The following is a 13,020-nucleotide window of genomic DNA, read 5'->3' on the forward strand; positions in this document are numbered from 1 at the left end:
TTATAATCGGTGAAGTATTTTTCTACATTCTTTGGTGCTTTCATCCCGCAAACGATTCCAAAATCTCTCGTTATTTTTCCGATACGGATTGATGGTAAGGGATGCCAACGTACTTTACCCTCCTATTTTCGATTTTTTCCCCTTCTTTTTGATCCCCTTCTTTCCTAATAATTTTCCGTGCTCTCTCCGCTATCTTATCCATTTCTCTATTTGTGTATCCGTTTTTTAATCCTGTTTTTCTTATCCACCGAATTTCGTTGTCTTTTTCTTTTTCATTATTGCATAGTCTACCGGCCCTAATAAAAAAGTTAAGGAATACATTTTTCTTTGTTATTTCGGGGTGTGCCGATTCCTTGTTAATATATAAGTTCCCCGATAGGGGTTTATGATGTACTCCTGTTCTAATCCTATTCCCTTCTTTCAAGATACTAAGATCCAGGAAATTGATTTTTCCATCGCTTAAGTTTTCCCTAGTGAAGTTTATTCTTTCATCTTGTTTTTCTAATTCTTCAAAAACCTTGTTCAGTGCTACCCCCTTTCCTATAATCAAGATATCATCAACGTATCTCCCATAATATTTAATACCCATTCCTGTTTTTTCCAAAGCTGCCTTCTCAATGAAGTGCATAAAAATGCTCGCTACTATACCCGAAATGGGGTTTCCCATCGCCAAGCCTTCTTTTTGTCTATAAATACTGTCATTGACATAGAAAAAATTATATTCCGTTACAAGGTTATACCATCGTACATATTCCCAAGCAGTTAGGATGTCTATTCCTTTTTCTAACAGCCACCTTAGTAAACAATCTCCCGCCCGCCCCCTCGGTACACTTGGGTATAAGTTAACAACATCAAAACTACTTATTGTATCCTCGTCATCAATTTCCAGATTTTCTATACATTCTTTAACTTCTACGGCATTCCTAACGCTATATTGGGTGTTCTCATTTACCTTCCTTATTCTTTTTACCAGCATTTTTGCTAGCCCATATCCCGGATGTTCGTATGTTGGTATAATAGGCCTAAGTGGTATGCCTTGTTTGTGTGTCTTAGGTATTCCAAAAGCAATTGGTATGTTGCCAACTTTAATTTCCTTAATAAGGATTTTCTTTTCGCTTGTGCCCAATGTAATGCTTGTCTCTACCCCTTTTTTGATCTCTCTTCTAATCTTATTAATAGGGTCTTTCTCTATTTTCTCAAAATCGTTACCTTTAAAGCTATCTTCTAATTTTTGGTGATATTCCTCTCTGTCCATGATAACCATCTTGTTTTCTTTATCAGACCTAATTAGAAATACGTTATTCGCCTTCACCCATTTTCTTACATTTTTTAAATCGCGTCTTAGGTTTTCGTTTACTTTCTCTTTCCGTGTTCTATCTCCCCCTTTCGTGTTCGTTTCTTTTTTAATTTCTTTTTGCAAGTGTTGTTCTACAATATTACGTATCCTTTGTCTAACCTCAGTTTTATCCTCCCTTTAGTCAATAGTTGTTACGATCGTTTCTGCTGCTATTATGAATTCCTCTTTTTCAAGTTTCTCTACCCCTATTGCAAATTTCTGCCCCTTGTTCATAATCCTAATCAACTCTTTAGGTGGTTCGTGGGTGGTTAAATTTAAAATGTTCTCATTATTTCCCCACTCCTCTGTTTTTTGTTTCTTATTCTCTAGATTATCCTTCCTATTCAATTTTAATTTCATCAATTTCCTCTCTATAGTATTACTATCCCTAAATTTGGCTTTTTCCACAGCTCTAAAGTGTCTCTCTTCAATGCGGTTCCACGTCACTTCGTCTAGTTCCCCACTAACTTCCAAATGTAATCTATAGCATTCCTTATTAAGACGTTCGACTTGTCCATGTGCTTCCCTAATACATTTCCCTAGTATTTTAAACTGTATTTCTTGTTTTTGTTCAATCATGCCTACACTCAATGGTTTATACCCCCATTTTAAAAAGTTTGGTAAAACCCCCATTTTCCTGCATTGTTTTAAAAATCTAATCCTGATTAAACCCTTATTCAACTTAATCCTCTTATTTTCTAGTGCACGCACTTTTCTCCCCGTATCGGAGATCAATAGCATTTTATAGGTTTGTCGCGTGTTACTCACAAATCCAGAATATGAAAAAGGAAAGTCAAAAATTTTTGTACTTACGTATGTGAGTATAGTGCTCTTATTGTAGAACGACGTTTCAGAGATTGACTATCTCTTTCCTCAGGTTCGTATAAAAACTAAGTACTTGGCATAGTACTGCATCAAAAATGTAATATGAGGATTGTGGTTAAGGGTTGGTTAGGGTACATTTAAAATATTAAGTTTTTGCTATTAGAAGTACGTAAAAACCAAGCCGTTCCCTAATAAAACTTGTACAGTAGACCTATTCACAGGTAAAAAATTTAAAAAAGTTAAAAATCTAAAAAACTTGCATAAATCACAATGCAACCTGCAGGTTTGGCCTTTCCTACCCAACTGTGCTTATCCATCCACATGAAGGTCAATTCACAACGAATATTTCCCCTCCCCTTAATTTTCTCGTTTCCCCTTATTACATCACAAATCCAACGTGAATTCACGTTCCTCTCTTGCAGCTTGCATAACTTCCGGAGTGACGTGGAAACCGATATTGGGTTCAATCTTCCAGGCTTTATCCCATTTTTTGAGGAAATTGATCCACCCTTCTTCCAAATTTCCTTCGTCCCTATTAAGATTATTCTTCCCCCCCCTACAAATACTCGCTGTTTCATACACCTTTCTTCCTAATTTCCTCCCCTCTTTTCTGATTATCTCTTTTTTTGCGATTCTATGCCCACTTTCCAAAATGTGTTCTGAGAGACCCGTTTTGGGAACTTTTTCCCTTATGCCCTTATGTCCCTTATGTCCTTTTCATGCTCGCTCCATACGTTGGCATCCCTTACCATCAATCCGTATCGGAAAAAATCAGAAAAATGACGAGAGATTTTGGAATCGTTTGCGGGATGAAAGCACCAAAGAATGTAGAAAAATACTTCACCGATTATAAGAAAGGAAAGACAACTAGGGAAATACCGGAAAAACAGAAGGGGGTTTATCGAATAGAATGCCAATGCGGGAAGGAGTACATTGGACAGACGGTCCGAAATATGGGTAAAAGATGGAGCGAGCATGAAAAGGACATAAGGGAAAAAGTTCCCAAAACGGGTCTCTCAGAACACATTTTGGAAAGTGGGCATAGAATCGCAAAAAAAGAGATAATCAGAAAAGAGGGGAGGAAATTAGGAAGAAACGTGTATGAAACAGCGAGTATTTGTAGGGGGGGGGAAAATAATCTTAATAGGGACGAAGGAAATTTGGAAGAAGGGTGGATCAATTTCCTCAAAAAATGGGATAAAGCCTGGAAGATTGAACCCAATATCGGTTTCCACGTCACTCCGGAAGTTATGCAAGCTGCAAGAGAGGAACGTGAATTCACGTTGGATTTGTGATGTAATAAGGGGAAACGAGAAAATTAAGGGGAGGGGAAATATTCGTTGTGAATTGACCTTCATGTGGATGGATAAGCACAGTTGGGTAGGAAAGGCCAAACCTGCAGGTTGCATTGTGATTTATGCAGGTTTTTTAGATTTTTAACTTTTTTAACTTTTTTACCTGTGAATAGGTCTACTGTACAAGTTTTATTAGGGAACGGCTTGGTTTTTACGTACTTCTAATAGCAAAAACTTAATATTTTAAATGTACCCTAACCAACCCTTAACCACAATCCTCATATTACATTTTTGACGCAGTACTATGCCAAGTACTTAGTTTTTATACGAACCTGAGGAAAGAGATAGTCAATCTCTGAAACGTCGTTCTACAATAAGAGCACTATACTCACATACGTAAGTACAAATTTTTGACTTTCCTTTTTTACCAACACGATAGCTTGTCATGGTTAGCAGGAAGGTGAACTGTGGAGAAGAGGATGCCATTTCATATAGTCATTTGCAATGGAGCTTTGCAACAATGTGTTTCCTGTGTTTGTAATTATTACGAAAATAAATCTGTGACAGGAGTGCAGCATGTCTTTAGATGACAGTGTTGTCGATATGGACATGTACCGACTTGGAATACCATATTGGCTTGCATGAAGAAATTTAAAGAAACTATCATGACTATTAAAAACTAAACAAGCCATTGTTGATGGAGTTGAGGTTATTGTTGAGGACCTATGGAAGCACTTGTACAGCAACTTACAGACACACTTGCAACAGCATAATGTAAACTGAGACCATTTGCCTGATGTAGTTAAAAAAAAAAATGCTTGTAATCTGCAAGTAATAAATAGCATACTTTGATGTATTTATAAGCAGTGTGCTTATTTTTGTGTTTCCATATATTATCTATGACCATTTAAAATGTGTCAGTCGGCTCCGTGCGACCCTTTAGTAGTTATCACGGACTCAGTCTTTGCACACACAGGTCTTGAAGTGTATGTGATACTGGGTGAAACACTTGTTCCTTGACCATACTTTACAGAAAAGCATCACACACAGTAAGGTTCAAACTTCTGGTGGAAGAGGGAAAGGATTTCCTCAAGGAATGTCCACTGCTGATGTGTGGATTGGCCCTGTTCTGCTGCAGACTTGTTTATCGAAATCCAAACCATTGATTTCACAAGAGGTCTGTAAATCATCACGGAAGCAGATGACCTGCTCCTGGTACACAGTAGCATTGACAATGATGGTCCCACCATTATCATCTTAAATATGCCATGACTGGACACCACTGCCACATGGTGACCTTTTCATAATGTAGGGGGTTCTGATGGTATTCATCAGGCTTCTCCTACCCAAGGAACCTGATGCATTGCACTCATCTGAGCACCACCAATTGTCAATGATGTGTGGATTCACAGAGTGACAGGTCAGTAAACAGGCACACACAGTACTGCATGTGGTCACACACATCCAGAAATGTTAACTCATGCAGCACATGTGTCTGGTAGGAGAGGGTACCAATTTCCTTAACTATATGCCACACACAGGTGGTTTCCAGATGAAATTCCTTGGACATTTGCCGGAAGCTCTTCTTTGGTGATTCAAGCTCCTTGTCCATCACTGACTGATCTGGCAGCAAGTTTGGTCATGAAGCCTTGTGGATCCTGGTTGTGGCTGTAACGCTTGGTTTAGGTTTATTATTGAACCCACGGATGAATTATACTGGAAGATATGTTGTCGGGGCTTAAAAGTCAATAATATAAAGAAACCCAACCAAACGTACAAATCAAGTTTATTACAATACCCTCCTAATGGATTACACAAATAGCATCCATTGAAAAGTTAAGGTTGACAAAGGTTCACCCTATGTTTCCCCTTTTTATCCACTGTTAATCATGTATGACTAGTTAAGTTTCAGTATCCCACAAACATGTCCAAAAATCACCATGGCATTGCTTAAAGAAACAATCAAAAAACAGTAACGTCTATACTTCAAAAATTATGAACTAAGTTAGTAAACAGCATGCATTTTCTTATATTCAGCAAATCTTTACGTTACAGATTAGTTTTCTTTATCGCTGTTATCCAGCTAGAAAGGCTTTACTATCACAACTTTCTGTTACGGGAAGGGGTTTGTCTTGATGTCAAATGCATAAGTTCAACAAACAACATGACCTTTTTATTCATTTTTCCATTGCGAACACCAATATTCATCTTCATTCTTAAATACTAACAAGGCAAAAGTGCTCAAGGCCAATTAACAAAATTCACAAAAACAATAATTAACTCTCCCAGCCAGAATAAATAAATATGTACTTAGATTTGTACCTGAATTTTACAGCTTTTATTTCACGCACATGAGTACCACCTAACATGACTAGATTGAGCTTTACGTCGAATACCTGATATTACAATAAACGTGTGGTTTAATTATATTTGGTATATATACGTAGTATTGTTCGTATGTTTATTTCAGCGATGAATATCACAATTGCATTTTTACATTACAATTAAATTGATGCTACTGTAATAGGTACTTTAAGTTATGAACCAAAAAGGTTTAGTTAAAGAACGCGAGGGAAAACGTTCACACAACCTTCACGGTTTCCATTTTTGGTGTCAAACGTAGCACGCAAACCCAAGGGTCACACGAAATGCTGAGTTATATTCATTCTCGTAATTATGCATTTGTATTTTTACACAACTTATACGCTTGCCAATTTTTAGTTCAATTTATCGAAGCATAATTCTAAGTTTCTATTTCAATCTGTTGCAAGATAAGTGCAAAGATTCAAATTTTCATAAACACAGTTCATTTCGCACTTGTTGGTAAGGTTTCTGAATTTTAAGAATCAAGTCACAAGATTATCTCGGAACGTTCATCTGAACACGTAGCACAGATATTAGGAATATGTAAAGATATCAATATATATATATATATTGTTCTTATCCCACAGGTGAGATCTACGTACCTTGTACAACACTAATGGGATTACAGACATAATAAGCGGTATGTGCCATGTTCCATAAATCCAAAGTTCTCAAACACATGGTCATTTATGCAGGCAGTAATGGTGCCCTATTGCTTGCATAGCGTGCCCGGTAGATCATCTGAGTTGTACGCGACCTCGCCCTGAGTTTTAACCAAAACTATGTTCTACGTTCCAAACCTGAGTGCGAAGTGATGGGTGATTATGACGAGTGCATCTGTATGTGGTAAAAAAAAAAAAAAAAGTAAAGTGCTCCCCTGTGCATAGCACCATGCCATGAAGGTGTATAGGGGGTGTGGGGGTAACGCCCCACACTTTCTTGATCCGGTCGTGAGGGAGGGTGATGTGATCAGCATCACGCCCCTGACCGCCTTTACCCCCCAGGGTTTCCCCCAGGTACCCATGTCATTCGAAGCTGGGTGGGCGCCAGGGCCGCTTCCAACATTAGAAAAGTTCCCGGATTTGAACCAGCCGGTGATCGAACCTGGGACCTTTAGCATGGTAGTCAGATGCGTTACCGAATGAGCCACCACGGCCATATGTATGTGGATGTAATACAATTTAACGCTACCAGATGGCAGCAGCACTTAAAGGTTGTCAGATGGTACCACCATCTGACGGCGGAAATGAGAACTTGGTTTATCAGCTGAAATGCAAGTTCCTATGAATAATGTGGTGTTGCGAATATTACGAAAATATCGCAACGTCACGTGGCATTGCAGGAAATCGCAAATCACATCCTCACGCTATTGTCTCTGTGCTGCATTCAGAACTTTGGCAACCCATCTGGCAAACACCTTTCTCAGTTTAAGGTGTTTGTGCATGATGCGATGCAGAGTGACTGGTGAGTCCCATGGCTGCCTCCATTTCAGAAAACGTTACACACCTGCTCTCCTGAATAAGTCGCTCCACTCGAGAGATGGTGACTGACATCCTCACTGTAATTTTCCTTCCGGAACTGGTTCCCTTGTCCGTCATTGTACAGCCCTGTTTTCAGCCATACACCCAGTTGCACATGGTTTTTCGTGACGGTGCATGCCCTCCACACACCAATCCCTGTGATTCTCTGCTGTGGTTACCCCCCTTCTTTCACAGAAACCATGTCATCTAGCACTGACCCTGCTGATCGCTCTTCATGCTGTCCACACACTTACTGACAGCTGTTGGTCAAATGCACTGTGGTTCCCAGGTATTACACCTCTCTTTCCTGTGCTGACACCTGGCAGCAGACCTAGGTACTACCTATCAGCAACCGTTATGACAAGCCACGTGGCGGACCGTAGATACTGGAAATTTCAAATGTGCAAGTCAATATAGAACGCTCCTTCTTGGAAAATGAAGAAATAACATGCATGTTCCACAGGAAGATAAATATGTAGTAAAAATGTGAACACTCGAAGGTTACTGTTAAGGAATCCATACAAGAAATAAAAACTTTGTTGTTGATGTGCATCAAGGAAGGGCACAGGAAGTTCTGATGGTGAAACAGCTCTTTCTCCTGCAATGTATGCTTTATTGCTGGACAAGACCAAGCACAGGTATGAACACCTCTTCAAATTGTTAAAAGAATAGGCACCTCCACTTAAGTGGGATTCTGAAGTGATCCAGGTAGAGTTGAAAGTGGGTGCAACCAATGCTTCAAGAGAGAACTTTCATTGACCATATTGGGATTCAATCTCTATTTCCATTTGAAATTTGTGTAAGAACATGAATTGGTAAAGGTCTACCTGAAAAACGATGAAGTTAGAATGATCATTTGCCTCAAGAAGAGGGGTGCCTCCACATCCCAAGTAACCAAAAGTGGTTGGTCCAAAGTTGGCTCAAGCATACTGAAAATAGTTGGCCAAACATAAGAACATACCGGGCAACAGTAATTTTGGCTGTGGTTCCAACGTTGGGTCAACATACTGGAAAGTAAAGTATAGACAGATTTATTGTGAGCCAAATATAAACTATACTACAAATTATTTGAGTAAAAAAAAAAACAGCACTTTCTCATATGGTATCATTATTTTCAAGGTACCTTCAAGTGATTGCACAAAAACTTTCTAGAGTTTACTTAGTTTTCCACCTTTAATGTAATTTAGTCTGCATGTAACATTGTTTAGCCACATTCACATGAATATCTGAAAGAATGTTCTTGTTCTGCTACAGCTAAACAGACAAACAAAGTTCCAAACACACCTTTCATTCATGGTGGTTAACAAAGAACTGGTGAGTGATTACAAGTTAAGAATAAGCTTCTACTTTCATTAAAAATATATTTCAAGTATGTGCTGTGACTGAAATATTCGCAAAGAAACACTGTTACATGTCATTATTTTACACTCTAGAATTTACAGTTTACTCTTGAAAGTTGTCTTAACACGAGAAAGTAGTTTTTAAAACTGATTTTCACTCACTTTTCCATGGTTGGGCAAATGTTGGCCAAACGTAAGACCAACTTGAATTTGCCAACCAACCTTTCCCACATAAAAACTGCAGTTGGCCCAAAGCAATGGTTCTGGTTACTTGGGATAACGATGGCATCCTCTGTAAATCCACAGCTGATTTTGTTATTACTACATCGATCAGTGGATTGATATGTACCGTTTACAATGTGGGCAACGTCTATCCAACAAATAACACTGTTGAAGGCTGGAACAACAAGTTGAATTTCTAACTCTTATTTTAGCTAGCATTTGCTATGTACGCTAATTCCACGACACCTGTCACAGTTGTTACCCCCCTCTCCTCCTCTCTTGCCCTTTTCCTGTACTCAATGTCCATGAAATTTGCTTCAACGCATGTTGCATATTGCATGTACTCAATGTCCCCAACACAGCCTCAGTTATTGTTCACCAACTTTATGTAAGTTTTGTATCATACATGTGATATATACAAGGTGTCCAAAAAGTTACACAACCAATATTTTGTAAATATGCAATATGATTAAAAGACAGCTATGGAGTAGCTTGTAATAAATGTTGCTTTTGGTGTACCGATGGTATCAGTGGGTCTTTATCAAATTGATGAAAGAATGGTAATTTTTTAAGCATTTTGTTCATTACAAAAGACTACATCTTTTATCTTTTTGTATGATACATTTCAAATCTTTTATTTAATCTGGACATTGATTGATTAACATAGTCAGATGTCTTGCACACCTGATAATGCACTCTGACATGACATGTTGCTAGTACACCTCATAATTTAAAAAAAAGACACATTTATGGATATGAAGTAAGACTTGAAGCTTTCCTGGCGATGAATGATGAACAGATTCTCTCGGGCTATCGACCAGGTGAGTTGTGGAAATGATTCCAAGCTTTCGAGAGATAACATCACTCTCATCTTCAGGGTAGAAGTGCAGTTCTGAGCGTCAACCCGGTGTATATACATTTGTGGAGGGGGGATCCCGGTGAAGATGGCGGACCAATCGAGTGGGCATGTCTGCTACGCACACCAGGGAATCCAGACACATTGGGGGATCCAGACACACCAGGGGACACGGACAAAGCTGACCAGAAGATAGCCATCCTTCCTTACACCGGAAATCTCTCCCGAGTTATCAGCCGAATTCTAAAGAAACAACATAAAAACCATTCACAAACCACATCCGAAGATCAGAAGCAACCCCAAGGATGAGTTAGGACTTTGTTACAAACAGTATTTGTTTTTTTGTTTCTTTTTTGTGTTTGTGTATGATTCTGTATGCTTGTTTCTTCCATGGTTCTGTGTAGTTTAAAAGAGCCAATAAGATTTGAACTTTCAGCCCTCCCCCTTGCTACAAGGGAGGAAGTATAAATATGGCCTCTGACATAGGACAGGACAGAGAGCGTTTATGAATGGGATAGCAGAAGGGAGAGTGATCTTCGGTCTCCAGTGGCCTCCCATGAGAAAGGGCATCCCGAGGCAGTTCCGCCAATGCTTAGCTTCCACTTGGCAGTTCTGCCATGGGGCTCAAGTTAGAGGAATGTAAATAATGTAAATTAGATAATTATTGGAAGAATCCAAGCCTTGTTTTGTTGAATTGTAAATAAATGTATAAAGTCCATTTCTACGAGTTTTCGGCAATCACCCTGCGACATTAATTCAGTAAGTTCTTGCCTGTGATTGATTCTTTGGTTCCGAGCGCTCTGGTGAGGAACGGGATGGAATCCAGGACTAACGAGCCTATTTAGTTGTTTATTTGGAGTTTTCCTGCCAGAAGCGGCCCGGTAAGGGTGGAATTTTGCGGAACAACTCAAAACACTGGAAGTCTATCGTATTACCTGCAAATGCGGGAAAGCATACATTGGGCAAACAGGTAGGACAATAGAACTGTGAAGAACATCAAAGCTCCATCAAGTACTTCCACCCTGAAATGTCGGGACTAGCAGAACATTCAATCAACGAGGGACATAGACCATATTTCAGCAACACAGAAATCATAGCCAAAACTTCAAACTACTGGGACCGTATTATCAAGGAAGCAATAGCCATTTATGAAGAAAAATACAATCTTAATCGCGACACGGAGCTCAAACTGGACCCAGCCTGGTTAGCGTTACTTAACCAGAAACGTGCACGTAGCAGACACACCACTCAATTGGTCCCCCATCTTTAACCGGGATTCCCCCTCCACGAACGTATATACAGCGGGTTGACGCTCAGAACTGCATTTCTACCCTGAAGATGAGAGTGATGTTAGCTCTTGAAATCTTGGAATCATTTCCACAACTCGCCTGGTCGATAGCCCCAGAGAATCTGTTCATTTATGGATATGTCATAATTAACTTCTTAAATCGTCCTGTAATGAACAAAATGCGTAAAAAGGTTGTTGTTCTTTCATCAATTTGATAAATACCCATGAAGACCATCGATACACATCGAAAATTATTCGAAACTACTCTATATAGCTGCATTTTATTCATCTTAAAAAAAACTTTTTTACACCTTAGTAACTTTCCACCATACTGAACGTTCATATAGAGAATAATTTTCTTGTTTGATGTTTAAAGAAAATACACATAGACAAAGTAAATACCCAGTGCAAGGTTCATGTACATTTTTGTACACTTTTGTACAAAAGTTGCATTTTACCCCTTTAAAACCTAATGGACATTTCCAATAACTACACCATAGAAAAATGACTGCTCCAAGATCTCACGTTTCTCTGCCTTCAATTTAAGGCAGAAACATAACTTCCAAAGTTGTGAGGCTAGTAGCTATACGCTCAAAACATGATCCATCATATACAGTACGTAACGTTCTTATTCATACACACGGATTTTCAAAGAGAAATGCTTTAATATCTGAAAGGAAATACTCTCTTTTGAAATTGTTTCTTTACAGTTCAATAACTAATTTCATTAGGAACATAAAATCTTACCCAAATTCTGTATAACCAATGACAATAATAAATTAATTGAAACTGGAAGAGAAACATGCCATTTTTGTACAACTTTTCTATTTGTAAACTTAATAATATAAAAGGAAAAAGTATATTCAGAACAAAGTGACTGAGAGTTCTAATACTTTGATGCCTATCCTTTGGCTTTAATTACTGCTTGACACCTGTTCTGACATATTTCAGAGCTTATTTTATTCCACTTGGCTTGCACAACAGTTTTCAACTCTTGTTTGGACTTTACGCCTGCTTTATGGATTCGCCTCTTCAAAATTGCCCATAAATGCTCAATGGGATTTAAGTCTGGACTTTGAGATGGTGTTTGTTTGGGCACATTCCATATTAACCAATTCATGTTAACTCGCGCCTTATGCTTACTGTCATTGTCTTGTTGGAATCTGTAGATAGGCGGCATGTCCATTTTTTGGGCACTTTGCTTTACATTGTTCAGATATGTCCAAATAGACATATGCATCCATGATACCATCAATAAACTGGATGGTACCAACACCTTTGGACGACATACAGCCCCAAAATATTAATGACCCACCACCGTGTTTAACTGTTGGAACTGTGTTAATGTGATCATTGTCTTTATTTGATTTTCTCCAAACCCTATTTATCCCATCTGACCCGTATATATTAATCTTGGACTCATTTCACCATATGACACTATCCCAAAATTCCTGGTCCATGTGGATGTGCTCTTTCGCGAATGAAAGTCTATTCCTGCTATTCACCTTATTTGCATACATTCTGCCATAATATCCATGCTTCCACAAGGCTCGTCGGACAGTTTGATCGGACATCATCTTGCCAGCAACATTTTCTACTAACGGTCGTAACTGAGGAACACTTAGTTGGGGGTTTTCTCGCACTCTTTTTAAAATAAAGCATTCATCACGTTTATTCAACCCCCTCTCTTTTGGTTTTCTCGGCACATTCTATGTTGAACCTTCCTCTCTAAATTTATTTACTATGTATTAAACTGTGGAGTGTGATTTATTGACTGTTTGTCCAATTTTTCTTAACGAATAACCTCTAAGGGCCAAATTTATAATAACATCCTTCAGATCGGAACTAAGTTCCTTCACCTTGCCCATTTTGTACACGCTGATAGATAGACAATAGGCCTACAACAATACCTACGCCAGCATTCCGCTTGACGGGGAGCGCACCTGCATGTTCAAACTTGTTACGAAGTTGCAA

Source organism: Lepisma saccharinum, chromosome 26 (assembly GCF_977018435.1).
Source record: "Lepisma saccharinum chromosome 26, izLepSacc3.1, whole genome shotgun sequence".
NCBI lineage: Eukaryota > Metazoa > Arthropoda > Insecta > Zygentoma > Lepismatidae > Lepisma > Lepisma saccharinum.